Source organism: Panthera leo, chromosome B1 (genome assembly GCF_018350215.1).
Source record: "Panthera leo isolate Ple1 chromosome B1, P.leo_Ple1_pat1.1, whole genome shotgun sequence".
Classification (NCBI taxonomy): Eukaryota; Metazoa; Chordata; class Mammalia; order Carnivora; family Felidae; genus Panthera; species Panthera leo.
The window spans coordinates 26690458-26704531 of record NC_056682.1 but is presented as its reverse complement, the minus strand read 5'-3'; the positions used below and the strand labels follow the sequence as shown (position 1 = coordinate 26704531).

At 45.4% G+C, this 14074-nt stretch overlaps 1 long non-coding RNA gene across 1 annotated transcript in view; it reads right to left on the bottom strand.

Moving 5' to 3' along the window:
* Positions 1-4774: 4774 nt before the first annotated feature.
* LOC122217455 overlaps positions 4775-14074 on the bottom strand; it is a 111201-nt gene continuing 101901 nt past the window's right edge. Inside the window, exon 6 of the long non-coding RNA XR_006201512.1 lies at positions 4775-4842. This is a non-coding gene — a long non-coding RNA (uncharacterized LOC122217455). The remainder of the gene's footprint in view (positions 4843-14074) is intronic.

Genomic DNA, 14074 nt, shown 5'->3' with positions numbered 1-14074 from the left:
GCCCTCAGAAATCCAGGGAGTCTGAAACTGAACACAAAGGCGTGGTTGCTCTTCTAAGAAGACAGCTAGGAGGAAAACGTTATTTCCATTTTTTTTGTTGTCTCGTTCAATAGCAAAAGCAATTAAGGAACAAATGCCTTAAACACACTGCCATGCCACAATCATTATTTATATTTTTCTTCCACTGTTACAATGGGAATCTATTTTTGTTTTTCATCTCTGGAGCCCCGATGTCTACAGTAGGGCATGTTAGAACAGCCATGGTAGCTGCTCTGTGGTTCACTAAGGGCTCTGACAATGAGTCAGTCACTTACTGCATGGCCATTACCGTGACCGGTAATTTGCTGGGTGCGCTGGAGACTCTCGGAGACACCTGCCTTTTCAGCTGAGCTCAGATATAGCCACAGCAATTAGCCTTTTCAACCCCAGAGATGCTCACTCTGTTAAGTGTTAGTATTAAGGAGTTGGGGTGGGTTAAGGCCCCACAGGGGTCTCTGTGGTTCTTTGCACCTGCATTCCAACCCTTCTGATCTGTGTTTATTTCAGCGTAAGCTTATCACCCCACATTTCTGCCGAAGCACCCCCGTGCCCAGATGGGTGTCTCTCCTCAAGATGCCTTCCGGTCACAGGTAGGCTTTTGAACACAGTCTCTTCTGTTTCACTTGAGTGGCTTTACGCTCGCATGTCTTATCTCCTCTGTAAGATTCTAGGTTCCCGCACAAGGGGGTTCTCATCTTCTTTTCAGCGCTTCGGGGTCCCTAGCAGATTGCGGGGCACACAGCAGGCACTTAATAAATAAAGCATTCGTGAGGACAGACATCCTTCACATTCCAACAGATGAAACTGGGATCCTCTAATCTCATTACTCAAGTGTGATCTGGACCAGCAGCATTAGCATCTTCTGGAAACTTGGTAGAAAAGCAAATGGAGGCCTGGCCCAGACCTACTCCCGCGAAATCTGCATTTTAACAAGACCTGCAGGAGAGTTGTATTCATGAGAAGCAGTACACTAAATGACACTAATCGCCAAGGTCTCCACTGTTTCTTCCTCACTCGGTCCACCTTTTTTGCTTCCCTCACCACATCCCCTCACCCCTGTGCTGCATCCCCCCCACCTCCCAGAGCATCACTCCAACCATTTTCCCTATGATATCCTAGTTTTCTCATTTCTTCAAGATCTCTGTTCCCATCCGCAAAATGCCAACAGCTCACTTTTCTCCATCTTTGCCTATTGTTCTTTGAGCTTCTGGCACCTACCGTGCCGCTGATACACGGAAGGGCCTCCTGTTTTGTGAAATCAATGCTCACGTTCCTCACCGAACTTCCCCAGGAGAGGTATTCAGCAGGAAATCTGAACTCAGTCTTTTCGTGAATGGGTTATAGCTCTTTCTGCTGCCTTTTCTGTTTATCAACTGACTCCTAACCGAACATAAGTTAGGAATTCATTGGTCAGCAAAAAAAAATGTGCGGTGGCGGTGAAATCCGGGCTCTTCATTTAGAGATGCAGCTGCTAGAAAGAATTTGAGAACTGAGCCGTCTTCATTAGTCAAGCCTAAACCTTTGACTGAAAGAAAAGTATGTCTCACATTAAGGCAATCCAACACAGAAATCATACTTAGAAGAAAGACTGGCAGAGTTTGCTTTAAACAATAATTCTTCTACTTAAAAAAATTCTGAGAGGTTTTTAAACTCTCTTTAAAGTGACTTTGAAAATTACACATGTGGGGCACTGAGCTGAGCACTCGGCTGAGCTTCCTACTTTCGATCTTGGCTCAGCTTGTGATATCAAGGTTTGTGGGATCGAGCCCCGCGTCAGGCTCTGTGCTGACCGCACGGAGCCTGTTGGGATTCTTTCTCTCCGTCTCTCCCTCTGTCTCCCTTGCTTGCATAGGTGTGTGTGCCCGCTCTCTCTCTCTCTCCCCAAATAAATAAAGAAGCATGAAAATTTTTTTGAAATAAAAATTACATTTGTTCGCATCTTGATAAGCACACAGATGTCTTCAAATCCAAGGGAGACTTATTTTTAGTTTGAGTTGCTGTATTTATGTGGAGTCCAGGAAAAAGCAGGTTTGGGGCCTGAATAACAGAAAATTACTTCAATTCCCCACCCCCATATTTTATAGCAGGACCTAAGCAGTTAAGTACTGCTGTGAAGATCATATTACTTTTTGACTCATTTCCTACCTGAGGCTTGATTTACAGTGATAATTTTCTTTAGACATTTTAAAAAGCGATTGTTCATAACGAAAAGAGATATATTGAATAGACTTCCTTAAGGCCAAGGGCTGACAATAATTGGGTCGTTTGATTTCTATTCATTTTTCTTAAATCTCCGATTGCTTGCACAATAACTTCTTCCCCAATCAATTAGTCTAACAATTCATATCAATATTTTATTTTTAATGGTTGACTACTCATTTCATTAAAAATGTAAGTGCATTAGCTCTGTGTAGAATGATTCCATTGGGATAGGCTTATTTAAATATTCATACCATAAAAATTAATAAATCTGAGCACAGTGTTTGCATTTTAAGAAGTCAGGCTACTGTCAGGTGTATTTGGTCCTAGATGAGATTCACTAAATTAAAAACCTTGAGTGTCATCTTTTTATTGATTCTTCTTTATAATGAAACAATGCAACAGAAATGCTATGAGAACAGAATTACTACCCAATAATTCATTGGTTCTCTCAACTTCATCCACTGATAATGAGTTGCCCTTCCCTTTTCTTTCATGCTACTCCCCACTCTTATCACCTAGATTCCGACCACTGAATCAGCCTGTCTGAAAGCAAGGAAGTTGAACATTGATGATGAATGTATTTACTCCCATTTTATTCAATCTCCCTCTTCTCCCCCTACTTCCTATCCCCACCACCAAAGTAAAATCAATGAATCATAGTGGCATATAGCAAGAGCTCTAGGGACAATTGCTCCCAACCGGAAGAAGAAGCATACCTCTCACAGGGGGTAAGGGCTGTTATATGTTGGTTCATGAGCACATATAGCCTTAGAATTGGCAGATTTGACAAATCTATACATTGAGTTAGGACGCGGAAGAATCCAACTAGAGCAGGGCATCTCTGATAAGCTACCAAAGGCTTGGAATGCCATTTACCTCATGCACAAAAATGAACTTCAGATGGATTAAAGACTTAAATGGGAATGTAAATTGGTGCAGCTACTATGGAAAACAGTATGGAGGTTCCTCGAAAAACTAAAAATAAAACTTGCATGTGATCCAGCAATCCCACTTCCAGGCATTTGCCCAAACAAAATGAAATCACTATTCTGAAGATAGATCTACAGTCTCAGGTTCGTTGCAGCATAATTCACACTAGCAAAGGTACAGAAGCAACGCAAGTATCTAGCTATGGATGAATGGATCGAGAAAATGCGGTTCTAAAATTCAGCCTTAAAAAAGAAGGAAATCCTACCATTTGTGACAACACGGATGAAACTAGAGGGCTAAATGAAGTAAGCCAGACAGAGAAAGACATGTCTGATGGCATGGTATCAGTTACATGTAGAATCTAAAAAATAGTAATTATTTAATTATAGAATTAATTGTATTACATATTTAGGGTATAAATATATAATATGCAGATAACTCTATTATATATTTATTATATATATGATAATAATAAGTATTGTTGTTATATATCGAATAAATAATTATTTGACTCTGATAACGAAGTCAAACTCCTAGAACCAGAGCGCAGGATAGTGGTTGCGTGAACAGGGCGAAATGGGGAGACGCTGGTCAAAGGCTACAAACTTCCAGTTACAAGATGAAGAGCTGCTGAGGACCCAATCGATGGCACAGTGACTGTAGTTTCTAATACTGTGCTATATACTTCAAATTCGCTAAGAGAGAAAATCTTAAGTGATCACAACACACACACACACACACACACACACACACAAAGTAACTATGTGAGGTGGTATATATGTTGGTTGGTGATCATTTCATAATGTGGAGGTATTTCAAAATCATCACATTCGAACATATATACAATTCCAATATATACAATTCTATTTGACAAATATACTTCTGCAAAGCTGTGGGGAAAATAAAAGGAAGGCGTGGGCGGGGAATCTGAAAAGTGCAGGGCATTACTGAGAAGCTACCAAAGGCTTCAAAATTCAGAAATAAGGACATGGGGGTAGTCAAGGCATGCTCTCCCCTCAGAACGATCAACAGCCTGGTCTGGGGTTGCTCTTTTCTCGTACTCAACCTCAAATCACTTCTGTTAGCAAAGCGTGGCTGGATTCGCTAGAAAAGGCCTCTGCTAGAACAGGAGTAGGCCCCTGGCAGAATGGGACCCAGGGGGTCCCATGCATCCAGCCTCCAAAGGTCCCACCCGCACCAATATGGATAATGCTTATGAAGAACACAGAACACAGAACACAGAATTTGGAATCAGGAGACTGGGCTTCTAACCTTTATTCATGAAACCTCTAAATTCTTGTCCAGTTCTAAAATTGTGTATAAAAAGAGTAGGCTTTTGGAGGAGAAAACTCAGGATTGGACTGGCAAAGAGGTGGTACAAAAGTGACCCCATCCTACCCCCTAGTGACCCAGATCACAGTTCCTCGTTGGGAGCACACAGAGGGCCCCAGGATCCTTCTGTACCCACTCCTTTGGTCAGACTTTACAAAGCGCTCACCATCAATTCATGAGTTCAGACTCACCTGCCATCCCTGAAGATGTTGAGTTAACAGAGGAGGAGATGTCATTTCCACTTGGCCAAGGCCGGGCAAGGCTCTGGAGTAACAGCTTCTAGATCCCCGAAGCCTCCACTGGGCATCAGACTCTGGAGGTCAAAACGCAGGTTCGACGCTAAAAGGAAAGACAAGGAATCAGCACAGTCAAGACAAGGTCCCCGAGTCCTTTGGAAACAGTGCCTGAAGTCGAGCGCAGAGACACTTCCGCGTTGAGTTCTCAGAGATGCGGAGCAGTGTTTGTGATTCTGGTTGTCCTTTATAAATTAAATTCTTCTCGGCCAAGCGAGGAAAGAAAATACACAAGTCTGTACACCGTATTTATTTGGCTTTACCAGAAACTTATAAAATTCAGTTGTTCTATAATAAATGAAGCACCCACGGAATCCTTATACACAGAGGAGAGACAGATGGTATAGAGTCTCTCTCTGCTTGTGTGCACAGAGGGGATGAATGTATAAGATATACAAAGAATTGAATGTTTAGAGATTGTGTGTATATTATACACAGCTGGAAAATCCTGGAGTCATCTGCTCCAGAGTTTCTTGAAATGAGGTTTACGAACCATCTGCCCCAGAGCCTCCTGGTGTCTGGATGGGGGCCCCACCACAGACCTTCCTGAGTGGGTCTCTCCCAGACTCCACCAAGACTGGTCCTGGGCAATGGTGTCTCACCGGCTGGCAGCTGTCTCTTAAAGCAACAAGCGCTACCCTGTGACTCTGGAGACCGAGGCATGTGCTTCCGGGCACAGCTGAATTTCATAGGCAAATGTACATGCATTTTAGACTCAACAGTGGATTTTATCCCTCGTTAGCCCTTTCTTCCACTCTCGGCAAACTGTGGCTTTAATCAAGTGTGCGTTGCTTTCTTTCATTAGTCCTTCCTTCTGGGTTTGTAGTACACCATGTTGAGCTACGGTGAAGCTTCTAGAAGCATCCTTTGTTACCTCTGGACTTGCCTCTTCCTCCTAAGTCATTAGAGTCTCTTTGCGGTTTCCTGGCTGTGCCCTTGACACCATTAAATGCTCCTGATTTTCTGAAATCAAATAATGAAATGGGCAAGAATGAGCTAAGGCAAAATGAACATGAGCAATGCTGCATATTTATACCCTTCTCCCTGCGTCTGGAGGCAGCCCACAAATTGAAGCTCATATGATTAAGCCAGAACGCAGCGATCTCTTTATCATTATAGAAAAGCAGGCCCCTTGGAGGAGTACATTATGGCACCTGTTTAGTTGCATTACAATCACTACCCAAAAGGTATAGATAAGAATTAAGTAATATACCATAAGTGACAGAAACCGAAGGGAGAATTTCGGAAGTTAAATGTACTAAAGGTCTCAAGTTGGCCAGGGCCCCGAGCACAGAGCCTTAATTCGTGGAATCCAGTGACGGCTGCACCTGATAAAGGACGGACAGATCGAAGGGCCTCCTAGCATCATTTCAGGACCAGAGGGAGGAAGGTTGCTGTCCACTGACGAATTACCTGGACTATTCTGCACAAACAAGGTGGGCCGTCAGCCTGAGGGTGAAAACGGCAGCCTCGGGATTCCAAATGCTAAGCCAAGCTCCTGAAAAATGCTGAACCACATCCAACGCGTTTTGGGGTGTGGAGTGATTTTCTCCCGGAGAGCTATTTTCCCTTAGCATAGGCGGGCCTCTGGGCCGTCTTTGGGAAAAGAGCCGTTGGCAAAATTTCTGCTAACGGAAGAATCTCACAGATCTTATTATGCTACAAATTGTTACATGCAACCTGGAGTAAAAGTTTACGGCCTGACCTGTGGGAGTCAGACCCTGATACAACACCTTGACTGCTGCCACCTCATCCGGGAGCTAACATCACCCAAACCCCACTGCAGTCGTGCAGACGGGACTCTCATACCTTAATACAGAGGATACATCAGGCAGAACTGAGTGAGAACGCGTGACTCAGACGATAATGGGTGGTCAGGAGTGGCAGAAGAAATCAGCGTGAGCCACAGTGGTTGGGAAAGATCTCCTGGAGGAAGGGGATTTGAGGTGCATAGAAAATATGGTGATATCTGGAGATGCAGAGAGCCATTTAATATGCATCTTTGCACCTAATACTTCCATATGTTCTCCATGTGCTAGACATGGTGGGGAGGCTGAAGAAATATGAAATGCACTTTCTACTCTTAAGCGGCTTAGAGCCTAGTTGGTGAAATAGAACATATGGGAAGTGACAGAGATCAATACTAACCAATAACCAATTTAGGGCTAAATTTTGCTCCATTATCTCAAAGTGCTATAGAGTTTCGGAAGACGAGAGATCAGTAAGGGGGGTGGGGTGGTCAGAAAAGGCTTCCTGTGGGAGGTGGCCCTTGATCTATGGATTCAAGAATGCAGGGGCCGGAAGGAGGGAATAACGCCCCTAAATGCAGGCGATGGGGACAGGACATGCTGTGTTCGTGAGTCAGTGAGCAGGGGAGGGGGCAGAGGTGTTGGGAATCTTCAGTAGCATCTCCGTATTTGTGGGTTGGGAGAAAGCAGGTCCCTCAAATTTACCCAGAATAATTTGGAATTAAGGTCTATACTCTATAAGTTAAACCATGAAAGTCATATGCAGGGAATCAAAGCAAGAAGTACAAAATCACCCAAGAGAGACTGCCTCCAGCCCTGTGGCGCTCAGCAATGGCAGGGACTTAGACATGTTTTCTCTTCCTCTGTAAAGATAGGGCCGTCAGAAAGAGGGATCGTCGACCACAGAGCTAGGAGCCTCATCGAGTGAGTGTCCGCTATACCCGTCTCAGGTTGTCCACTCTGAGTAGCCGGGGTAGTTGATATTTTTAATCACAGCGGCCTCTGCGAGCATAGCGAAGGTGGGTCCTTCCCCAAGAGGACCTCGATTCTTCTCACAAATGAGGTGGTCAAACCTCTGAAATGAATGGTAAGTCCAGACTGTGGCAAAATTGCCCCACAAAGCCACTCTCTAGGGATGTGCTTATTAGCCACCAGACTTCCCGAGATGACCCCAGGGCCATTGCACATGCCTCCCTGGTTGTGCACTGTACAACTCCAGGTGTCGTCACCCTCTCTCATGTGTGCACCTGGCAACCCTGTGGGATCCCTTAAATGAGGTTCTATTAGAACTTCAATGAATAGATGATGAAGGCCCTCAGAAATTCTCGGTGCTGGAGAGCAAGGAGAGCTAAGTTAGAGCCCCTTTCTGGGCCCCCTTGGGCTCTGGCAGCTGATTGCTCTGAGTGCAATCACGGGCAGCAGGGAGCACATACGAGGGAATGACTTCTCCTTCGCCACCACCACGGGGGGAAATACTCCACATTCATGTCCTATCTTTCACAGAGCCCCGGGTTCTGGCAACTGTCAGAAAATCATCAGCGTTCCCAGGCTTGTGCACCAAAGAAACAAGATTGTGGGACCAGCTACAGCAGATACTTGAAAATTCCAGGCTGTGCTTATCTGACCTGACATTGACCTGATTTCAGAGACAGTCTTGTTTTCCTGATGGTTCATTTTGTGTCAGGAAACGCTGCTGTTTTATAAATGACCAGCCAATACCGCTGGGCAGTGCAGGGCTCCTGGTGTTGCGGTTGAGGCAAATGGCCCCAGGAATCTTGAATAGAAATGAGGCTAAAATGAACAAATCAGGAGACTATAGATGTGGAGAAACGGGCACCCTCTTGCACTGTTGGTGGGAATGCAAGCTGGTGCAGCCGCTCTGGAAAACAGTGTGAAGCTTCCTCAAAAAGTTAAAAATAGATCTACCTTATGACCCAGCAATAGCACTGCTAGGAATTCACCCAAGGGATACAGGAGTGCTGATGCATAGGGGCACTTGTACCCCAATGTTTATAGCAGCACTCTCAACAATAGCCAAATTATGGAAAGAGCCTAGATATCCATCAACTGATGAATGGATAAAGAAATTGAGGTTTATATACCCAATGGAATACTATGTGGCAATGAGAAAGAATGAAATATGGCCTTTTGTAGCAACATGGAGGGAATTGGAGAGTGTTATGCTAAGTGAAATAAGCCAGACAGAGAAAGACAGATACCATATGGTTTCACTCTTATGTGGACCCTGAGAAACTTAACAGACGACCATGGGGGAGGGGAAGGGGAAAAATAGTTACAGAGGGAAAGAGGCAAACCATAAGAGACTCTTAAATACAGAGAACAAACTGAGGGTTGATGGGGGGGGGGGGGGGGTGGGAGGGAGGGGAAGGTGGGTGATGGGCATTGAGGAGGGCACCTGTTGGGATGAGCACTGGGTGTCATATGGAAACCAATTTGACAATAAATTTCATATTAAAAAATAAAAAAGAAAGAAAGAAATGAGGACATCCCTGACAATAAGAAGGTGGCTCTTGAGAGCCCTGGGGTCTTTCACAGAGCAGGGGCTCAGTGCATCTCTGCACGTGGTGGAGGAGGCATGCCCACATTATCCGAGCAAGGGCATGATCCAAGCCACCTCGTCACTGATAACTTTCCCCTCGGTGGAAGGAAGCCAAGAGTCCTTTCGTGCCAGCTAATCTCGCTTGATGTGTTAGGGGCCTGGAACCTGGAGAGGAAGAGAACAGACTTTGGGAACGCTAAAGCAGGAGGGAGAAATCGTGTGCGTTGGAGGACGGTTAGGATAAGAGAAGGGTAAGGGGTTTTGTTGAAGCTGGCTGGGAACTGGCAGGAGGGCTCCTACATAACACCCAGTTTCTCCATCTGAGCTCAAAACCCATAGAGAGAAAGATACAGTCAACGGCTGGAGAGCCACAGGTCGGCTTTATTACGAATAAGACGGCACTCAGTGCGGATGTAGATCTGTAGCCTAAGGGGTGTCCCTGAAATGCCCAAGCAGATGAGAGCTCAGCAGTCCTCCCCCATGGGGATGGGCCCCTCTGCAGGCAAAGGAGCACCAGGATGGATCCCCCCTGTCTGCAGGCAGATCTGGAGCAGGAAGGAGCCAGGAAGAGCTGAGCCACAAAGACCGAGATTCTTCTCCTAACACACCGACCAGACAGCTGACTTCCTGCTAAGCCCGAGGGTTGGATGTAACTAAGGTACCTTAAAAGTAGCCCCCTCCTCATGGAAACATAAACCCAGGGAGCAAAGTCCCCCCAGCCCTTAACATGCCCTATGCAGGCACAAAGCAAGGGTTAGAATCCCCAGTCACTGCATGGCAAGGCTTCCCTCATGTGCGCCTGGTCTACACGGACTAGGATCAGATACCTCTCTGAATGTCCTGGAGACTTCCAGGATGCGCATTGGTCATTTGCTGTCACCAGGCTTGGTTTTCCAGGCCCAGAGAGGCCTGTACGTTGCTATAGTGCAGACCGAATTCTGGGAACAGAAGAAGAAAAGTGTCTGTGTAGGTAAAGAGGGCAGCCCCAAACTTGCCTGTATGCCTGTGCTTACTGAGTGTTGGTCATACCTCTAGACCAGAATGTTCGCTCCTTGAGACTAGGACACAGGCATGGTCTTTCTCAAAATTATCGCTGTCCGTCCTCAGTTTGCACACATGATGGTTCGGCGATCTGGTCCCCCTCTGTCCCATGTGACTAAAAAGTGGCAGACAGAGAGTCCCTAGGACCGTTCCCACCCATCATTATCGCCAACAATAGATCCCACAGTTGGAAGGTCACCTTGTCCAATCTCCTCCCCCATTCCCAAAAGATTCCCTCAGAGAGGCAGGGGCAGTGTGTGTGTGTGTGTGTGTGTGTGTGTGTGTGTGTGTGTGGAGGGGGGGAATTGGGGGAAGGAGGCCAAAAGGTACAAATGTCCAGTTAAAAGTTAAATAAGTCCCGGGGAGGTAATGTACAGCATGGTGATTATACTCTATTTTGTATTTGAAAAGTTTCTGAGAGAGTAGATCTTAAAAGCTCTCATCACAAGAAAATAATTATGAATATGTGAGATGATGAATGTCAACTTATTATGGCAATCATTTTGTCATATATGCATGCATCAAATCAATGTGTTGCACACCTAAAACGAATACAGTGTCATACGTCTGTTCTATCTCAATAAAACTAAACAAAAATTGGGGGCGCCTGGGTGGCCCAATCGGTTGAGCATCTGACTTCGACCGAGGGCAGGATCTCACAGTTTGTGAGTTCGAGACCCGCGTTCAAGCCCCGAGTTTGAACCCAGCCTCACTCACTTCGGATTCTCTGCCTCCCTCTTTCTCTGCCCCTCCCCTACGCATGCACTCTCTCAAAAAGAAATACAACATTAAAAAAGGGAAACTGAACAAGAACTTGTTAAAATTCTCTCAACAATCCCTTTCAGAGAGTTGCCTGCATAGCTTCTGTTTTCCATACCTCCTTTAGTAACGGTATTGAATCCCACATTCATTCCGGGACTATAATCTCAGTTAGCTGGACCCTTTGTGGTCAGATTGTGTTCAAGTTCATCTTAAGCTTACCTGGTGCCTCACCCCTTCTTTTAAAATGCTGTGGTGTTACAGAGCTTTCTAAAATATGTTGAAGGAGTTGAGGCTCTCCTTGCTGAGCCAGTTTGGTGGGGTTAATCTGAGACAGGACGACGCTAACGGGCTAGGGTTGAATATTTCGATGCCGGTGGGGGTTACAGCGGGAAGCCAGGTGGAAAACATGGGGGGACCCTCTCGAGGTTGCTAAGTCAGGCCACAAAGAGAAGAGGTCAGAGTCAGGGAGGGTTTCCCATTAGGGCCCAGAGTCACAAAGAGAAGGCCCTCAGGGGCAGAGAGGGAGCGGTGGGGTCTCAAGCACCAGTGAAATTCTCTTCACGAAATGAGGCTGCTGGGTGACTGTTAGTCTCCAGCGTTCTGCTTCCTTTTCAAATCCTGGCACCCTGCCGTATGAGCACCGGAACCTGGACACAACTACAGACGTTGCAACACCCACCAGAATAATTCTGAACCTCGTTGTCCTATGCCAGAAGACTTTGCCTATATTAAGGCATTAATTACTTCCGCGAAGCACTTCCATGTACCTAACAATGGTAGTAAAATATTGAACGAGGTCTAGCGCACCACGGATACAGATGGAATGGAAACTGGAGTTTTTGGTGTCCACGTTACAGAAAGGTCAGTGTAATCGTATTTAGTCTCCTTTCCAACTGGCTTCTTGGCTATGCGGTGATGTTCACCAAGACTGGGAAGCTCTTCTTCTTACGGATCTCCACCCAGATCTGAGAAAATGCTGCTCTCCCCCTGACGGAAGTAGATGAGGTTAATCTTGCTTCTCTGTGTGGCTCTGGAGGGCACCCAGGATCTAGACAATGCGACTTTAGGAAATGAGGCTGCCTGTGAATCCAGTTTATTTTTGGACTCCCGAGGCTGGAACATTCACCAGAGCAAAATAAACACGTAGGAGGTAACTAATTCCGTGAACTGCCTTCTGACCACTGTTTCTCTCTCTTTGCCCTTTAATATAGTTGAAATGTCCCAGTTTGAGCTAGAAAATGAGTCTGTGCTTGTTGATGAAATCCAATTGTGTGGATAAGATGGTGTTCATAAATCCCCTGAATTCAGCCCTCTGGAATTTTCCCAGATTGAAATCAAGTACTCACCCTCCTGCCTGGCTTTCCAATTCCAAGTCAGTAGAGTTTCCCATCACACACAGCCTGTACGTGACATTTTAGTGGGAGGTTATCATAGCGTAAGGACTGTGCGAGTACTTGGGGCTTATCTAATCGGGTTTTCTTGACGCTTGTTTTATTGCATTCAAATCTCACCACCTGATCAAGTGACTGCACTGTTTAGCCAGCTGTCGGAAAAGAGAGCTTCCTGACCAATCTCTGCCCTTGTTTTAAACCCATTCTCCCGCCAGGTAGAGGAGTTTCTCTTCCGGGTTTGGGCTATATCATTCGTTCCCGCCTTGTCACTGACCTGGAAACCTGAACCCTAAACCATCTCTCCAGTTTTAGGAAACATTGCTGAATGGGGTAGGTGTTTGGTCAAGAAGATTCTTAAGCTCCCTTTCAAGTGTTGTTCTCAAATGTGGTTGCTACAGCATTCCTGCCCACTGCCACCAAAATAAACATTCAATAAATGTTCGTGGAATAAATGAATGAGTGAAAAAAGGAACACATGAATGAATCAATGAATAGAATTGTCAAGTGACCACAGCCTCAAGTCCTTCTCCTAAGTTCTCCCCGGAAAACCATTCTGCTTTGGATAAAAATTCATGCAAATCGGTCCTCTGATTCCAAGCACGCTCCCTGATACGCCAGAGGTCCAGGTAGGCCAACAAATGTTACTCTGGGGGTTCTCACACCATGGAGATGTAACCGATACCCTTCAAAACAGATCGGGTTCCGGGGCGCCTGGGTGGCTCAGTTGGTTGAGCGTCTGACTTCGGCCCAGGTCATGATCTCACAGTTCGTGAGTTCGAGCCCTGAGTCGGGCTCTGTGCTGACAGCTCAGAGCCTGGAGCCTGCTTGAGATTCCATGTCTCCCTCTCTCTCTGCCCCTCCCCAGCTCATGCTCGCACTCTGTCTCTGTCAAAAATAAAAATAAACTTAAAAAACAAAACAGATCAGGTTAGCACTTCCCCCCATTAAGATGGCTATTATTTAGAAAAGGAAAGCAAGTGCTGGTGGGGATGTGGAGAACCTGGAACCCTTGTACGTTGCTGACAGAGATGAGAAATGGTGCAGCTACTGTGGAAAACGTTCTGACAGTTCCTCAAAGAGTTAGGCATAGAACTACCATGTGATCCAGCAATTAAACTTCTAGATCCTTATCCAAAAGAACTGAAGGCGGGACCTCAAACAGTTACTTGTGCATGAATGCTCATGGCAACATCACGCTCAATTGCCCAAAGGTGAAAATGACAACCAACAGGTGAATACGTAAACAAGATGTGCTTAATGTCTACGCGAAATATTATTCAGCTTTTAAAAGGGACATTTTGATACGTGGACGGTATGCACGAAACTTAAAAACATCGTGCTAAGTGAAATAAGCCAAACACAAAAGGACACATTTCGTATGATTCCACTTTTTTAGGAAATACCTAGAGTAGGCATATTCACAGAGGCAGAAAATAGAATAGAGGTTATCAGGTGCTGAAGGGAGTGGAGAATGGGGAGCTATTATTTAAGGGGTACAGAGTCACAGGTTGGGAAGATGAAAAAGTTCTGGAAATGGGTAGTGGCGATGGCTATACAATATTGCGAATGTACCTAATGCCCGTGACTTGTATGCTAAAAAATGGCCGTGATGGCAAATTTATGCGTATTATAGTGCAATAAGAATTAGTGAAAATAACTAAACAAAACGAAAGGGGTATGTAAGGGACCAGAGGTAGAAGAAGGACATCAGGTAACTTTTGCCTTAAAATCCTGCTAACCACAGGGGCTGGCATTTCATGGCACTCTCTCTCATAT